Below are 17,911 nucleotides of genomic sequence, written 5' to 3'. Positions count from 1 at the left end.
ACTGAGCAATTGATTTTATTAAAAAAAAGATTCATGGGCATGAGTTTTATGATCAACTGGGAAGAATAAATGTCTGCCTGGCACTTCATTAGAATTTGGTATTTTCTACAAGGACCTGCTGGGTTTGTGAACAAGGCAAGTAACAAGAATGGATAAAGTGTGGCACTGGGTAAAGCACAGCAGGTCAGGTAGCAACTGAGGAGCGAGAGAGTCAACGTTTCGGGCTTAACCCTTCATCAGGGCTTGCTCCTCAGATGTTGCTTGACCTGCTGTGCTTTTTCTAGTGCCACACAGTATCAACACTGACTTCTCCAGCATCTGTATTCCTCACTATCTCCAAGTAACAAGAATGATCAACCAATCAAATTGAAGAATTCTCACAGGCAACAACTGGGGAACTCAGCATTAGGAAATATAAATTGTACTGAAATAATGGTAAAATAGAGTTTCAAACAAAATGTGGCAGAGAGGTTTTTTCCAAAAAATGATATGAATATTTAAATTTCTGATGGAATGCGATTTCACATTTGTGAAACCAATTTTTTCAGAGCCAGAGATTGCTCAATAGCAATTCTGATTTTGTACATTGTTTAAAAGCTCAGTTACTTGTAACAGTAGCTTTCACAATAATTTTTAATGGTATTTACAATAAGCATAATGGATAGTTAGAATTACTAACTTGGTATGAAGTTAAACTAAGTTGATTGCATTGGCAAAGACTATAACTGCCCATCTTGTAAAGAGCAATACTGCTGACGTTAACTAACATAACTTTTACATTTAATTGGGCCTCGCCACTGTTACTACAGGAAGTTCCCTAGGTTACAAATGGGTTCCATTCCCATGTACATTTGTAAGTCAATCTGTACACAAGTCAGAACGTAATATCATACAGTATAAAATATCCAGCCGTAAGTACAACTGAATGCTTGCATTATAAAGTTGGATATTAGATTATTACTATGGGAATGGTAATGATTACAGAGTGGAAACAGGCCCTTCGGCCCAACAAATCCACACCGACCCTCCGAAGAGCAACCCACCCAGACCCATTTCCCTACATTTACCCCTCCACTACGGGCAATTTAGCATGGCCAATTCACCTAACCTACACATCTTTGGACTGTGGGAGGAAACCGGAGCACCCAAAGGAAACCCAGCCATGGGGAGAATGTGCAAACTCCACACAGACAGTTGCCCGAGGCATGAATTGAACCCGGGTCTCTGGCGCTGTGAGGCAGCAGTGCTAACTACTGTGCCACCCACTACCTACGGGATCTCATTTGTAAGTGTGAATGCTTATAAGTCGAATGTTCATAAGTCAAAGACCTTATGTACTACAAATTCTGGAGAAAGACATTTTTCAAGATTTTTTTTTGCATATGCTGCTTTATAAAGGCTTTGGCCAAAATTCAACTTCTGGCAATGTTCGAGTCATATAATCTGTTGGGCAGGAATAAAATTTAAGCGAGTACCCAAATAGGCAGGTCACATTCCAATTTTATTTTTGTTGATTTTACAAATCCTTTTGGAGAATGGATTGGTGCATACTATGCCCATGCTTACAATGCAAGATTTACATCTTTTTCAAGCCACCTTTCATGCCAATTTCAAACTATTGTGGTCTGTCATGTCATGGAAATCAACTCTAATTGGGAAAATAATAAATCTGAATGAGCTGTATTAATTATTTCCAATATCTTCAAGCATAGCCAATACAAAGTAGAAGATCCTTTCGCTGAACATCCAAAATCGAAAAGCTCCGAAATCCAAAAGTTTGTTGTGAAATTTTTTCAAATTCACAAGGTTGTTTGGCGAGCAGTTAACCCAAGTCAACACCTACTCTGCACGTGTCACCCAGATGCGACACGGGAGTGGGGTGGGGGGTGGGGGGTAGGGGGTGGGGGGGTGGTTGCGTGGCCAAGAACAGACAGGCCTGGGGTTTCTCTGCGATTGCCCAAAGGTCAACACCCACTCGTTGCACGTCACTCAGATGTGACGCAAGGGGACATGACCAAGTACCGATAGGCCTAGGGTTTCTCTGTGAACGGCCCCCAAGTCGACACTCACTTGATGTATGTCACTCAGACACGACGTGGAGAGGTGTGGCCAAGGACGTTCTTACTTAGATGTCTGCTCCTCCAGTAAGATATTTTAAAAATTTCACCATTAAACTCACTATTCTGAAAACCGAACAATTCCGAATTCTGAAAAACAGCTGGTCCCAAGCATTTGGATCAAGGATCTTCTACCTTTACAATGGTGCAGCAACATGCCACAGCCTGCCCGCCTCTAATAAAATGTACAATTAGAGCATGATATAGGTTACTGCCCAAAACTGACATCATCATCAACCGTAAGACCTGAAATATAGTCAGAAATACATTGAATTGTCAAGCTACGGACCTACTCTGTCCCAAATCTAATTCCTAAGTGGCTGAAAATAATTTATGTTTAACTATTTACCACAACCCGAGTCAAGAAGGAAAACAGAAGTCAAAAACAATGTGCAGAAATTATTCAATCAATTTAATTGATTTAAGTAGCACTTGCTGGTTTGTGAATTTAAACTTTGAAAGCAAAAAAGAAAAATATTTGTCTGTCTAGTTTTCTGCTGGCTGCTCATCCATAATGTACTTCATTGCAACTTCAAATTCATAGCCATTTATTCAATCAGACGGGAAATAAGTTTTTAAAAATGGTCTGAAAAAATTTCAACTCTGAGTAAGCACTTCCTGCATTGAAAGTAAATATATTTCAAACCATTTAGGCTCTCCATTTTTAGTACCAAACTCCCAAGTTACCTTATATCAGTGGCCTTAATTAAATCATAATACGTTGCATCCATTGTCCTACTCTATCTTCTTTGTCACACCCTCAAAAGAAACTAACAATTTAGGTTGGCAAAATCTCTTCATTCAACAAACTTGCAAAGGCCATCTATTTCATGTCTACTCAGGTATTGCTTGAGCTTTGATAATGTTAACCACAATGAACATCAAGCTCACATTGACTATCACGTCTTTCATCATTTCCGAGTGCTAAGCGTGTGCATTTGCTGGGTAAAAGTCTTCAAATATTTGTGCAAACTTAATTTGGCCTAATTAAGATTATAATTTGTAATTTAATCTGTAGACAGGATCTTTCAGCAGGTTTGTTTTCAAGGGATGCATTGAAAGATCAGACTAATTAAATACCAGCTGAAACTGGATCATTAAGAGAGGAAACTATGTGCTTTGTGTTGGGAAGATATATAAGCAGTCAAATTAGTGTGCATTACTGCTGGAGTTGAATGTCTCAAAGAGGAAAGAGGGAAGTTTTTGATTGCTTTTGTCTAAACAAAGCAATTGCTTGATATTTCTAGTAATTGAATTAAAATTAAGGTCTTCAGTTTGTGTTTAGGTCTCTATCCTTGCATCCCATTTTTCTTAAAGTTAAAAATCACAAAACCAGGTTATAATCCAACAGGTTGTGTGGACAACCACCTGATGAAGGAGCGGCACTCCAAAAGCCAGTGTGTTTCCAATTAAACCTGTTGGACTATAACCTGGTGTTGTGCGATTTTTAACTTTGTACACCCCAGTCCAACACTGGCATCTTCAAATCATTTTTCTTAAAAATAGCTTATTAATTTTAAGATTGATAGTGTATAAAACAGAAAATTAAGAAGTACAGTAATGTGCCACAGTGGGGACTCCTCAAGTGTAAAGAGCAGGATTACGAGTGTGATTTAATTAATTGAAAGACAATAGAATTGGCAGGTTGGCTGGTGTGTTGCACTTGCAAAATATGGCAACAGCTGAACACAAAAGGTGATCCACAATTAATACATCTGTGTCAAAAGTTTGCAGCTTGAGCAACTTTGGATCAGAGTTGAGGAGCTGCAGCCCTTTCTGAGGACATTGCATCACAACTGGAAGGCTGAAAATTTATTTTGACACTTCATTACAAGTGGTGGCTACACACATTATGTAATTTAAACCTGCTGTGATTAAGGACAGGTGGGTGTGATTATAAGTAATGGAGCCCTAAAAGGCAGATCTCCAAAGACATTTGTAGGGACAGAGGCTCTAATAGCTAAGAAAATTCTAAAGGTGTGTGAACAGCAGTGGGGGCTATAGGTAGGATGACAGAACTGACCATAACACCATGGTACAGGCAGCCACGTAGGAGGAGGAAATAGGAACGTAGTAGGGAACAGTACAATTTGGGAAATAGATACAGACCTATGGAGCCATAATAAGACAGCCTGAAGGCTGTGTTGCCTGCCTGGTCAAGGATTAAGGACATCTCGAAGCTGGAGAAGAACTTGGGAGAGGAGAGATCCTGTAGTCATTGTTCAAACTGGTACTAACAATGTTGATAGATCGGAAGGGAAGTTCTGAAAGATTTTGATTAATTGAGCTAAATTGAAAAGGATAACGTCAGGGAGGGGGAATACAAAAGCTTACAAAGCAAAATGATATGGCAACACTGCAGGCCAACTATTTTGATAATGATACTCAGAGGAAGAGGGTTGACTATACAGGAATTAAAGGGGCATAAAATAATAATGAAAAAATTAATGGCACTTTATTTAAATGTGCACAGTTTTCAGAACAAACTTGAATTAATGACAGATCAATGGAGCTATCTTTTAGTCATCAGAAGGACATGGTTGCAAAGAGATCGAAGATAGGAACTAAATATTTCAGGGATGGTCAATGTTTTTGGAAGAACACGCAGGAAGTGTGGTGAGGTAGCTTCATTAGTACAAAATGGAATAAATACTACAGCAAGCAATGAAGTGCTAGGATTAGATGATGTTCCATAAGACAGAATAAATCAGGAGGTAATGTGGGCCTTTCTTTTGAAATAAAAACAGTCCACTAATTACGGTCTGGTGTGGTGCTGGAAAAGCACAGCAAGTGAGGTAGCATCTGAGGGGCAGGAGCATCAGCCCTTCATCAATGAGGCTTCTGAGCCAAGGGGGTAGAGAGATAAATGGGGAGGGAGGATGGAATGGGAGGAGGTAGCTGAGAGTGTGCGAGGTGGATGAAGGTGGAAGTAATGGTGATAAGGTCAGAGGGTGGAGCAGATAGGTGGGAAGGAAGACGGACAGGTATGATTAGTCATAAGGGCAGTGCCGAGTTAGAAGGTTGGATCTGGGATAAGGTGGGGGCAGAGGAAATGAGGAAACTGTAGTCCACACTGATTCTGTGTGGTTGGAGGGCCCCAAGGCGGAAGATGAACTTCTTCTTCAAGGTGTCAGGTGATTCGGGTTTGGAGATGGAGGAGGCCCAGCACCTGCATATCCTTGGCGGAGTGGGAGAGGAAGTTAAAGCTTCATGCGTGTGGCCCAAAGATGTTCTCGGAAGCGTTCTGCAAGGAGGTATCCTGTCTCCCCAATGTAAAGGGGACTGCATCGGGGGCATTTGATACGGTAAGTGACAAGTGGAAGGCTCCTTCGGGGCCTTGGACATAAGGGGGGAGGTATGGGCACAGGTTTTGCAAATTCTGCAGTGGCTGGGGAAGGTGCTGGGATGGGAGGCTGGGTTGGTGAGGGGTGTGGACATGACAAGAGAATCGCAGTGGGAATGGTCTTTGTGGATTACAGATAAGGGTGGAGAGGGAAACATATTCTGGTGGTGGGGTCTGTTTGTAGATGGCGGAAGATGATAAGATGTATCCAGAGGTTGGTGGGGTAGAAGATGAGAACTGGGGTTCTGTCCTTGTTGCCATTGGAGAATTGAGGGCAGAGGTGCCAGAATTGCCAGAAATGCAGGGCATCATCGACCACATGGGAGGAGAAATTTCAGTCTTTGAAAAAGAGGCCATCTGGTGTGTTCTGTGATGGAACTGGTCCTATTGGAAGCAGATGCGGCAAAGGCGGAGGAATTCCTGGCATTTGTGTGGTGTGAATGTTACCATTTCACTTGGCTAATATGCCTAACCTACACATCTCTGCAGTGTAGGAGGAAACTGATGTGCAAACTTGACACAGACAGTTGTCCAAGACTGGACTGGTGCTATGAGGCAGCAGTACTAACCACTGAGCCACTGTGCCATTCCTGGTCTTGTAACATGGACAATCACATTCTGAATACGATTTGCTTTGTCAGTTGAGTTTAACACTAAAATGAAAGGTAATAGAGTCATAGAGATATACAGTATAGAAACAGACCCTTCGGTCCAACTTGTCCAGGCCGACCAGATCTCCCAACCCAATCTAGTCCCATTTGCCAGCACTTAGCCCATATCCCCCTCAACCCTTCCTTTTCATATACCCATCCAGATGCCTTTTAAATGTTGTAATTGTACCAGCCTCCACCACTTCCTTTGGCAGCGCATTCTATACACACCACCCTCTGCATGAAAAAGTTGCCCCTTAGGTCCCTTTTATATCTTTCCCCTCTCACCCTAAACCTATGCCCAAGACTTTTGTCTATTTATCCAATCCATGCCCCTCATGATTTTGTAAACCTCTATAAGGTCACCCCTCAGCCTCAGACACTCCAGGGAAAACAGTCCCAACTTATTCAGCCTCTCCCTGTAGCACAAATCCACCAACCCTGGCAACATCCTTGTAAATCTTTTCAGAACTCTTTCTGATAGGAAGGAGACCAGAATCACATGCAATATTCCAAAAATGACCTAACCAACGTGCTGGTAAAAAGAGGTCTGCAGATGCTGGAGATCACAGCTGAAAATGTGTTGCTGGTTAAAGCACAGCAGGTTAGGCAGCATCCAAGGAATAGGAAATTCGACATTTCGGGCATAAGCCCTTCATCAGGAATGAGGAGAGTGTGCCAAGCAGGCTAAGATAAAAGGTAGGGAGGAGGGACTTGGGGGAGGGGCGATGGAGATGTGATAGGTGGAAGGAGGTCAAGGTGAGGGTGATAGGCCGGAGTGGGGTGGGGGCGGAGAGGTCAGGAAGAAGATTGCAGGTTAGGAGGGCGGTGCTGAGTTGAGGGAACCGACTGAGACAAGGTGGGGGAAGGGGAAATGAGGAAACTGGAGAAATCTGAGTTCATTCCTTGTGGTTGGAGGGTTCCCAGGCGGAAGATGAGGCGCTCCTCCTCCAGCCGTCGTGTTGTTATGTAGGATATGTGGAACGGTCCATCTTCCGCAACTACACTGGCACCACCCCCCACCTTTTCCTCCATTACATCGATGACTGTATCGGCACTGCCTCGTGCTCCCACGAGGAGGCTGAACAGTTCATCAACTTTACTAATACCTTCCATCCCGACCTCAAATTCACCTGGACTGTCTCAGATTCCTCCCTCCCCTTCCTAGACCTTTCCATTTCTATCTCAGGCGACCGACTCAACACAGACATCTACTATAAACCGACTGACTCCCACAGCTATCTGGACTACACCTCCTCCCACCCTGCCCCCTGTAAAAACTCCATCCCATATTCCCAATTCCTTCGTCTCCGCCGCATCTGCTCCCAGGAGGACCAGTTCCAACACCACACAGCCCAGATGGCCTCCTTCTTCAAGGACCGCAGATTCCCCCCAGACGTGATCGACGATGCCCTCCACCGCATCTCCTCCACTTCCCGCTCCTCCGCCCTTGAGCCCTGCTCCTCCAACCACCACCAAGACAGAACCCTACTGGTTCTCACCTACCACCCCACCAACCTCCGTATACAACGTATCATCCGCCGTCATTTCCGCCACCTCCAAACGGACCCCACCACCAGGGATATATTTCTCTCCCCTCCCCTATCAGCGTTCCGCAAAGACCACTCCCTTCGTGACTCCCTCGTCAGGTCCACACTCCCCACCAACCCAACCTCCATTCCCGGCACCTTCCCCTGCAACCGCAGGAAATGTAAAACTTGCGCCCACACCTCCTCCCTCACTTCCCTCCAAGGCCCCAAGGGATCCTTCCATATCCGCCACAAGTTCACCTGTACCTCCACACACATCATCTATTGCATCTGCTGCACCCGATGTGGCTTCCTCTATATTGGGGAGACGGGCCGCTTACTTGCGGAACGCTTCAGAGAACACCTCAGGGACGCCCGGACCAACCAACCCAATCACCCCGTGGCTCAACACTTTAACTCTCCCTCCCACTCCACTGAGGACATGCAGGTCCTTGGACTCCTCCACCGGCAGAACATAACAACACGACAGCTGGAGGAGGAGCGCCTCATCTTCTGCCTGGGAACCCTCCAACCACAAGGAATGAACTCAGATTTCTCCAGTTTCCTCATTTCCCCTTCCCCCACCTTGTCTCAGTCGGTTCCCTCAACTCAGCACCTCCCTCCTAACCTGCAATCTTCTTCCTGACCTCTCCGCCCCCACCCCACTCCGGCCTATCACCCTCACCTTGACCTCCTTCCACCTATCACATCTCCATCGCCCCTCCCCCAAGTCCCTCCTCCCTACCTTTTATCTTAGCCTGCCTGGCACACTCTCCTCATTCCTGATGAAGCGCTTATGCCCGAAACGTCGAATTTCCTGTTCCTTGGATGCTGCCTAACCTGCTGTGCTTTAACCAGCAACACATTTTCAGCTGTAACCAACGTCCTGTACAACCGCAACTCTAACCAATAAAGGAAAGCATACCAAACGCCTTCTTCACTATCCTATCTACCTGCAACTCCACTTTCAAGGAGCTATGAACCTGCACTCCAAGGTCTCTTTGTTCAGCAACACTCACTGGGACCTTATCATTAAGTGTACGAGTCATGCCCTGATTGGCTTTTCCAAAATGCAGCACCTCACGTTTATCTAAATTAAACTCCATCTGCTACTTCCTCAGCCCATTGGCTCATCTGATCAAGATTCCGTAAACACAAATGTGTACGTACGTACGTTAATGCATCTGAGAGACAGGGCACCTAGGAACCACAGACACTCGTCTCCTCGGCGTATCTGAGCTAATGTTGTCTTGCAGCTGCGGAGACACTGAGCCCTTTGCTGTACTCCTCTAAGGATACTGAGCCCCCTCTTAGCGCACACAAGACACACTTAAAACAACACCCCCACAATGAGCACCCTCCTCCCCCTGCCGGACACCGGGGAAGGGGGAACGACACCGGGCACTCCAAGCCCACCCCAGTCACACACCGAGCCCTCGCCCTTTCCCACATCCCGGGAATAACACTCTTTGGCGACAGCGGCCTCTGCCAGCCCCGACACCGGCCGAAAGTACGGCCCCGCTCCCTGCAGTGAGAGCCGCAGCTGGGCCTAACTCGGTAATCCCTGATGGCCAGGCCAGGCCTAGCCCAGCCTCACTGACTGACCTGAAAATTATCCACAGGAGCCCCGGAACCGTCACAACTAGACAAGATGGAGCCGCAACCGGAAACGGAACTGGGAGCCACCACTTCCGGCCAGCTGGCAATGGGCGCTCAATCAATGAATGAGGAGAGCGATAGCAGAGGGGTGTTTGCAGAGCCAACAGTAATATATAAACCATCAACATACAGAACTAACAGTCTTATAGTATACATGAAAAGCAATAACATCGTATTCATATAAAACCAGCAGCTTTACAGGATACATCTAAGACCAGCAACAATATAGCATACAGATAAAACCAGCTGCAATATACTACATACGTAAAATTAGTGTCAATATAGTATGCTTATAATATGAACAGAGACTCATATCTACAGAAAAATCCAATAGCAAGATGGTATATACTATACATATAAAACCAAGTCATATATATATGTGTGTGTATACAAATTCAAAACCAGCAGCAATATAGCATACACAAAACCAATGTCACAGGTATACTTGTAAAGCCAGCTGCTTTGTATCATACATAGATATATATAAAACCTACAGTGATATATTAAACCAGTTGTCCTCAATGACAGTGATATTGAACGTAAAACAGTACAGTACAGAACAGGCCCTTCAGCCCACGATGTTGTGCTGACCACTGATCCTCATGTATGCACCCTCAAATATCTGTGACCATATGCATGTCCAGGAGTCTCTTAAATGTCCCCAATGACCTTGCCTCCACAACTTCTGCTGGCAATGCATTCCATGCTCTCACAACTCTCCGTGTAAAGAACCCGCCTCTGACATTCCCTCTCTACTTTCCTCCAACCAGCTTAAAACTATGACCCCTCGTGTTAGTCATTTCTGTCCTGGGAGATAGAGTCGATAACCAGAGACTATCTATGTCTCTCATTATCTTGTATACCTCAATTAGGTCCCCTCTTCTCCTCCTTTTCTCCAATGAAAAAAGTCCGAGCTCAGTCAACCTCTCCTCATAAGATAAGCCCTCCAGTCCAGGCAGCATCCTGGTAAACCTCCTCTGAACCCTCTCCAAAGCATCCACATCTTTCTTATAATAGGGCGACCAGAACTGGATGCAGTATACCAGGTGCGGTCTAACCAAAGTTTTATAGAGCTGCAACAAGATCTCACGACTCTTAAACTCAATCCCTCTGTTAATGAAAGCCAAAACGCCATATGCTTTCTTAACAACCCTGTCCACTTGAGTGGCCATTTTAAGGAATCTATGTACTTGCACCCCAAGATCCCTCTGTTCCTCCACACTGCCAAGAATCTTATCCTTAATCCTGTACTCAGCTTTCAAATTCGACCTTCCAAAATGCATCACCTTGCATTTATCCAGGTTGAACTCCATCTGCCACCTCTCAGCCCATCACTGCATCCTGTCAATGTCCCGCTGCAGTCTACAACAGCCATCTATATTGTCAACGACACCTCCAACCTTTGTGTCATCTACAAACCTGCTGACCCATCCTTCAATCCCCTCATCCAAGTCATTAATAAAAATTACAAACACTAGAGGCCCAAATGGAACACCACTCACCACAGACTTCCAGGCAGAATATTTTCCTTCTACTACCACTCGCTGTCTTCTGTTGGCCAGCCAATTCTGTATCCAGACAGCTATGTTCCCCTGAATCCCATTCCTCCTGACCTTCTGAATGAGTCTACCATGGGGAACCTTATCAAATGCCTTGCTGAAGTCCATATACATCACATCCACAGCTCGACCCTCATCAACTTTTCTAGTCACATCCTCAAAGAACTCGATAAGGTTTGTGAGGCATGACCTGCCCCTCACAAAGCCGTGTTGACTGCATTTAATCAAGCCACGCTCTTCCAAATGGTCATAAATCCTATCCCTCAGAATCCTTTCTAACACCTCGCAGACGACAGACGTGAGACTTAAAGGTCTGTAGTTGCCGGGGATTTCCCTATTTCCATTCTTGAAGAGAGGAATTACATTTGCCTCTCTCCAGTCCTCAGAAAAGACTCCAGTGGAGAGCGAGGATGAAAAGATCTTCACAAGTGGCGAACTATTACATTTCTTGTTTCCCAAAGCAACCGAGGACAAATCTGGTCCGGGCCTGGCGACTTGTCAATCTTAGTGTTTGACAAAATTTTCAGCACATCAGCTTCCTCTATCTCTATCCATTTCAGCATGCACATCTGCTCTTCAAAGGTTTCATTCACTATAAAGTTTGTTTCTTTCATAAAGACAGAAGCAAAAAACTCATTTAGGGCTTCCCCTACCTCCTCAGACTCCACACATAAATTCCTTATGCTATCCCTGATCAGCCCTACTCTTTCTTTGACCATTCTCTTATTCCTCACATAAGTGTAAAATGCCTTTGTGTTGTCCCAAATCCGTTCTGCCAAGCCTTTCTTGTGCCCCCTCCTGGCTCTCCTCAGCCCATTTGTAAGCTCCTTCCTTGCCTGCCTGTAATCCTGCAGAGCTGAGCTTGACCCTAGCTTCCTCCACCTTATGTAAGCTACCTTTTTCTTTTTGACAAGAAGCTCCACCGCTCTCGTCATCCAAGACTCCTTTATCTTACCACTTCTTGCCTGTCTCAGAGGGACATATTTATTCATCACTTGCAACAACTGTTCCTTAAACAGTCTCCTCATATCTGACAAGATTTCAATTAGATGTCTCCTTAATTATCTATAAACAAACGAGCTTTCTATACAAATTGTCCTCATCATTTACCCCTCTATCTTTCTTGTGAATCTGTTTTTCACTTTCTCTAGTGCTTGTATAGCCTTCCAATGTGCAATATCTAGAACTGAATGAGGTACTTTAGATATTGCCTAATTGAAGCTCTATTTGCCATACCAAAATGCAACACCTCACATTTATCTAAATTAAACTCCATCTGCCAGTCCTCAGCTCATTGGCCCATTGATCGAGGTCCCGTTGTACTTTGAGATAATCTTCTTCACTGACCACTACACTACCAACTTTCCCTATCCTCACCATTTAGAAATATTCTTACAAATTAGAAATTAGATTACCATTTAGAAATGTTCTTACATTCTTACAATGCCTTTTCTCAACTGTCCATTATAATTTCTTCTGTTTCTTAAGGCTTCAACCCTTGCCTCCTCCTATCATCTTGATGCTGCATCTCAGTGACATTATTTAAAAACATGAAATTAAGTTCCATTAGTCTGAAATGAGTGATCTCACATTTTTGTCCAATCACTTTGATCCTTTGCAACTTTTTTCTCCTGTATGCATTGCACACTGCACCATTTAACATGGTCCAATCAACATTTATACATATGCAAAAACAAATTGCTGGAAAAGCTCAGCAGATCAGGCAGCATCTGTGGAGAGAAATAAGAGTTAACTTTTTGGGTCCAATTACCCTTCAGAATTTTATACATATGCCAAAGTAGTTGACAAATGTAGTGAAACACATAGACCTCAGGGATTGCTCCTGGCAACCAGATACCTAACACTGGCCTGAAAATAGCAAGCCACCAGATCCCTAGAGCCTGATTATTGGGCCTTGGGCCTCACTCCAAATCCCTGTACGGGCCATATATGATTAAAATGCTTTGGCGCCAGCTCAGGTGCAAGGTGCTCACACTCAAAATCTTGGACACCCCAATTCAGAAGTCTGCCATGATGATTACTGAAATAGTTTAGCCTCATTTGTTTGCTTTTCATTCTCTCACACAAGAATATTGACATAATCAGTCCATTTCTTTCACAGATTACAATCTTGCAACTACAACCGATCTCTTAATCTATAATGTTTTGAAATATGTAGATTTCAAAATCTACATATTTTATAAATGTAGATTTACAATTACAAAAGTTACATTTACCCAGCAGATTTATTAGTTTGGTTATCATGCTGCTTTCAGCACTGAAATGGTCCAGCGTTCTGATTAATCACCATGATGACAGCTGATGTCTTCTCATCTCAGTTTTTGAAATGATTAACACCATTCTTTTTTCTCACCCTCTCCTCTGTAGCACTATCCTCAAAAGGTTCGTCCATGCCCCAGCTGTGCTATTGAAGTTCTTACAATGCCTTATCTCACCCATCCTGCATTGTAATCTCTCCTGTTTCTTAAGGCTTCAATCCTGGCCTCCTTCTATCACCTTGATGCTGCATATCAATGACATTATTTAGAAATGTGAAGTTAGGTTACATTATATGTTACAATGTTCAATTTTACCGCCCCACCTAAACTTTGATTGACTGTCCAACTGCATTTTACTTCATAAATGAGCTAGAGCTTTCTTTGGCTTAACACTGGCAAGATTGAATTGAGTAAAAAAAATCACACAACACCAGGTTATAGTCCAACAGGTTTATTCGGAAGCTGTTGCTTTCGGAGCACTGCTCCTTCATTAGGTGGTTGTGGAGTATATAAGATTATATGACACAGGGTTTGGAGGGATATGGACCGAGTGCTGGCAGGTGGAACTAGATTGGATTGGGATATCTGGTCGGCATGGATGAGTTGCACCAAAAGGTCTGTTTCCATACTGTACATCTCTATGACTCTCAGCCACAAGGGGTGGACAATAAATGGTGGAACAGAAAGCAAAGGCCACATTCCATGAATTGATAAAATAAAATCATCCTTGATATCCTTGGGCTCTCATGTTTGATCCCCAAGAATCATAACAATCTTCCAACCAGCAGAGGAGTTCCTAATGATTTCTATTGACTCCAATTTTCTGAGAGCTCATTGATGATATTTAAGTCAGTCAAGTGTAGTTTTGACGTCTAAGGTAGTTGCCTCACCTCTGAGTTCAGCTCATTTGTCCATGTTTGGACCAATGATCTCATTGAGATCAGGATCTGACTAGCCTTGAATAACTCAAACTGAACATCAGTAGGCTTGACAGCACTTAAAACGACTCCTTCCAGGACTTTGCAGATGATCAAGAATAGGTGAGATATTTGACCAGGTTGGATTTTCATGGACAATTTATTTGGAAAGTTTGCTGGATAGGTAATAGCTGAACAGGAAATGTTTGATGAAGTATTCCTGACGAAGGGCTTGTGCCCAAAATGATAATTCTCCTGCTCCCCGATGCTGCCTGACCTACTGTGCTCTTCCAGCGCCACACTTTTGACTCTGACCTCCAGCACCTGCAGTCCTCACTTTCGCCCAGGAAATGCTTGGCCAGGATGCAGCTAATTGAAGAGTATTTAATTGTAAGATAAAATGTACAGAACTGTGGTTCTTGGCGTAGAACTTCAGGATTTGCAAAAAGCCGCTGAAGCTTCGAGCATTGTGAGCATGAAGTATATGCTGTTTATGAAGTTTATGTTGTTCATGAGCCATCTACCATATTGTAAAGGCCAAAACAATTCAACACTGCCCATGCTTCCTGATCTTTTTAAATTACATATTAGAAACAGGCTGAACTCAGAGGTGAGGCAACTACCTTAGACATCAAAGCTGCACTTGACTGGCTTAAATATCATCAATGAGCTCTCAAAAAATTGGAGTCAATAGAAATCATTAGAAACCCCTCTGCTGGTTGGAGTCATGCCTAGTATGAAGGAAGATTGTCGGTTGGTTTAATAGATACTAGTTTGATAATAATGAAACCCAAGATCAATATCAAGTGTGTCTTGGGTTTTAACATTTAGTCACAAGATGAGTCACATAAGCCTGAAAAATAGGGTACCATATAATTTTAGGCTGTGTCTGTCAACTGTTCCTGATATAACAGTTATGCTGTATGCCGATTGGTAATTTTGTGTTATTTGCTTCTTGATCTGTTTCTCTCCGCTATAGCAACATTTCATCTGAGACTGGTAAAGTATATCAGACAGGAATTTGACTCTGAGGTCACACGAAAAGGACATTAGAACCTCCTGATCAAATTTTATTTTTTTTTACTGTCAACAAAGGTTCTTGAGAAATATTCCTTTGTCACCAATTCCAAAAATAGAGCAGTTATATAATTTGGGAAATAGTGGTTACTGATTACACTATGATAATCATGGCATTTGGATTCAGTCACAGAGCCTATAATTAAAGCTCAACTAAATAGAGATAATGAATTGTTGTTTTGAATTGCTTTAATGATGATGGGGTCTTCTCTTTGTGGCATTTCTATTGTTAACATTACTGAAGATATTTTTATAAATGATCAATTCACTCTTTGTGAATATCACTTTTAAAATGTGCTGAGCACAAAGAAATGAGAGAGGAATTATAGTTAGTAATAGTTTACAGACTAAAGCTGCTGATGACATTATTCTTCATTATATATGACTAAGAAAACCAATAATGTAGTGATTATATGAAAAAGAAATAGCTAAATAATTTATAGAATAAAAATAGTTAATGCTGAGTGATTAAGAAATGTTCAGTTAATTAAGAAAGTTCAAATTGTCTCAAAAAATGAGAACAAAATTTTATCTTTTTAGAATGGAGGGAACCCAAAAGAGACAAAAGTTCAATCAGTCTTTCCTCTTATCATGCCTTCCTCTGTAACAAACATTCTGTTTCTTCTCCTAATGGTTTGCATCTCAGGTGCAATTTGAGGGCCAATACTATAAGAAATGGCTGATTGCTGTTGTGACACAAAAGGCCCTTGCAATCTAAAGGGTCTTCTTGGCAAATTGAAAGGAAGAGCCTCGATTATATCGCAACTGTTACATAAAATTGAACTGCCAAAACTTCGATAGGTATGGAGAAAGGAATTTTTTGGCTTGGGCAAGTGTGCATCAGCAGAATTTATAAAGGAGAATAGAGAAATGGTAGAGAAGCAAAATGTGCCTTACCTTGTGTCTGTTTCACTGAGGATGATAGAAGAAACTTTCCGGTGTTGGAAAGCCAAGAGTCTAGGGAAAATAAGGAGCTGAAGGAAATTGGAATTAATAAAAAGGGTTTACTAGAATAATTAATGGGGCTAAAAGTTGTTAAATACCTGGGACTTGATAGTACACATCCCAAAATGTTAAAAGAGGAGACTAGGGAGAGAGCTGATGCAGTGGTGATTATCTTCCAAAATTCCAAGGATTCTGGAATGATTCCTGCAGTTTGGAGGCTTACAAATGTCACCCTCTTATTTAAGAAAGAAGCAAGTCACAAAAATAGGGAACAATAGACCCATCAGCTTTCTATCAGTAGCAGGGAAAATCTGACATTGAGATAAAAATGATCTGATTGGGCACAATCAGCATGGATTTGTGGTTAGAAAATGTTTGACAAACTTGGAGTTTTTTAAGGCTGTTACTAACAAAATTGATAAAGGAGAGTTGATGGCTCTAATATATTTGGATTTTCAGAAGGCTTTTGATAATGCTTTCCATAATGTATAGGTTAGCAATATTAAATCACATATGATGAGAGATAGTGTATTGGCATTGATCAGGGATTGGCTTACAGATAAGACAGCAAGTAGAAATAAGTGACAGACTGTGACTAGTGAGATACCATAAGAATGAGTACTTAGGTTCCAACAAATCACAATATATTTCAATAATTTGGACATGGAGATAAAATGTAATGCTTTCAGATTTTTAAATGATAGAAAGCTGGAAGTGTTTTGACAAACTGGTAGAGTGTCTTGGACAGACATAGTGATTGGGCCAGAACATTGGCAGATGGAACATAATGTGGAAAAATGTGAATTTATCCACTTTGGTAGGAAAAACAGATGTGCAGGGTACTTCTTAAATGTCAAAAGATTGGAAAGAAGTGTAAAGGGAATTAGGTGTCCTTATCAGTAAACCATAGTAAAGTTAAAAATCACACAACACCAGGTTATAGTCCAACAGGTTTAATTGGAAGCACACTAGCTTTCGGAGAGACGCTCCTTCATCAGATGGTAGTGGGGGCCCCACTATCACCTGATGAAGGAGCGTCGCTCCGAAAGCTAGTGTTCGTCCAATTAAACCTGTTGGACCTTAACCTGGTGTTGTGTAATTTTTAACTTTGTACACCCCAGTCCAACTCCGGCATTTCCAAATCATAGTAAAGTAAGGCTAACATGCAGGGGCAGTAAGCTATCAGAAAGGCAAATGAAATGTTAGCCTTTATTGCAAGTGGATTTGTAGTACAGGAGTGATGATACCTTTCTTCAGTTGTATAGCAGTTCAGGTTAGACTAAACCTGAAGTACTGTATGCAGTTTTGGTCTCCTTATCTCTGGAAAGATACCATTGCTACAGATAGCTTGCATAAAAGCTCCACCAGAATTGTCCCAGAGATTGCAGGACTCTCCAATAAAAGCAATCGGGGAAACTGAGACTGTATTTTCTAGAGTTTGAAAAATCATTGTCACCTATAAAACATATAAAGGATAGGTGCAAGTGAGATGGAAGCAAAGAGGTGCAGGTAAGATGTTTCCTGTAAGCTGTTGAAGAGTCTAGAACTAGGGGCATTTTTTTTTCAATAAAGGGATGGCATTTAGGATTAAGATGAGGAGAAATATTTTTACACAGGGGGTGATGAACCTTTGGAATTATCTACCCCAGAGGACTATGGAAGCTCAGTCTTAAGTGTTGTGATTGTTATCTTGCAATACAATTGAGTGAATTAGGTGAGAACTAGCATTTAAGAGATTTCTGCCTGCTAACATCAAAAAATGTGATCAGCAGATAGCTGCGAAAGGAACATTTATAAAATTATATTTGAAAGATATTGTGATGTTGTTTCAGAACA

At 42.4% G+C, this 17,911-nt stretch overlaps 1 protein-coding gene across 1 annotated transcript in view; it reads right to left on the bottom strand.

Moving 5' to 3' along the window:
* Window positions 1-9,312, bottom strand: part of LOC132817113 (cytoplasmic dynein 1 intermediate chain 2-like) — a 91,234-nt gene extending 81,922 nt beyond the window's left edge. The window contains exon 1 of the mRNA XM_060827293.1: window positions 9,245-9,312. The gene's annotated coding sequence lies outside the window, so the exon portion shown is untranslated. The remainder of the gene's footprint in view (window positions 1-9,244) is intronic.
* Window positions 9,313-17,911: the final 8,599 nt, after the last annotated feature.

This window comes from Hemiscyllium ocellatum, chromosome 7 (assembly GCF_020745735.1).
Source record: "Hemiscyllium ocellatum isolate sHemOce1 chromosome 7, sHemOce1.pat.X.cur, whole genome shotgun sequence".
Taxonomy (NCBI): Eukaryota; Metazoa; Chordata; class Chondrichthyes; order Orectolobiformes; family Hemiscylliidae; genus Hemiscyllium; species Hemiscyllium ocellatum.
Note: the sequence above shows the minus strand (reverse complement) of the source record. Positions and strands in the feature narration are given on the sequence as shown.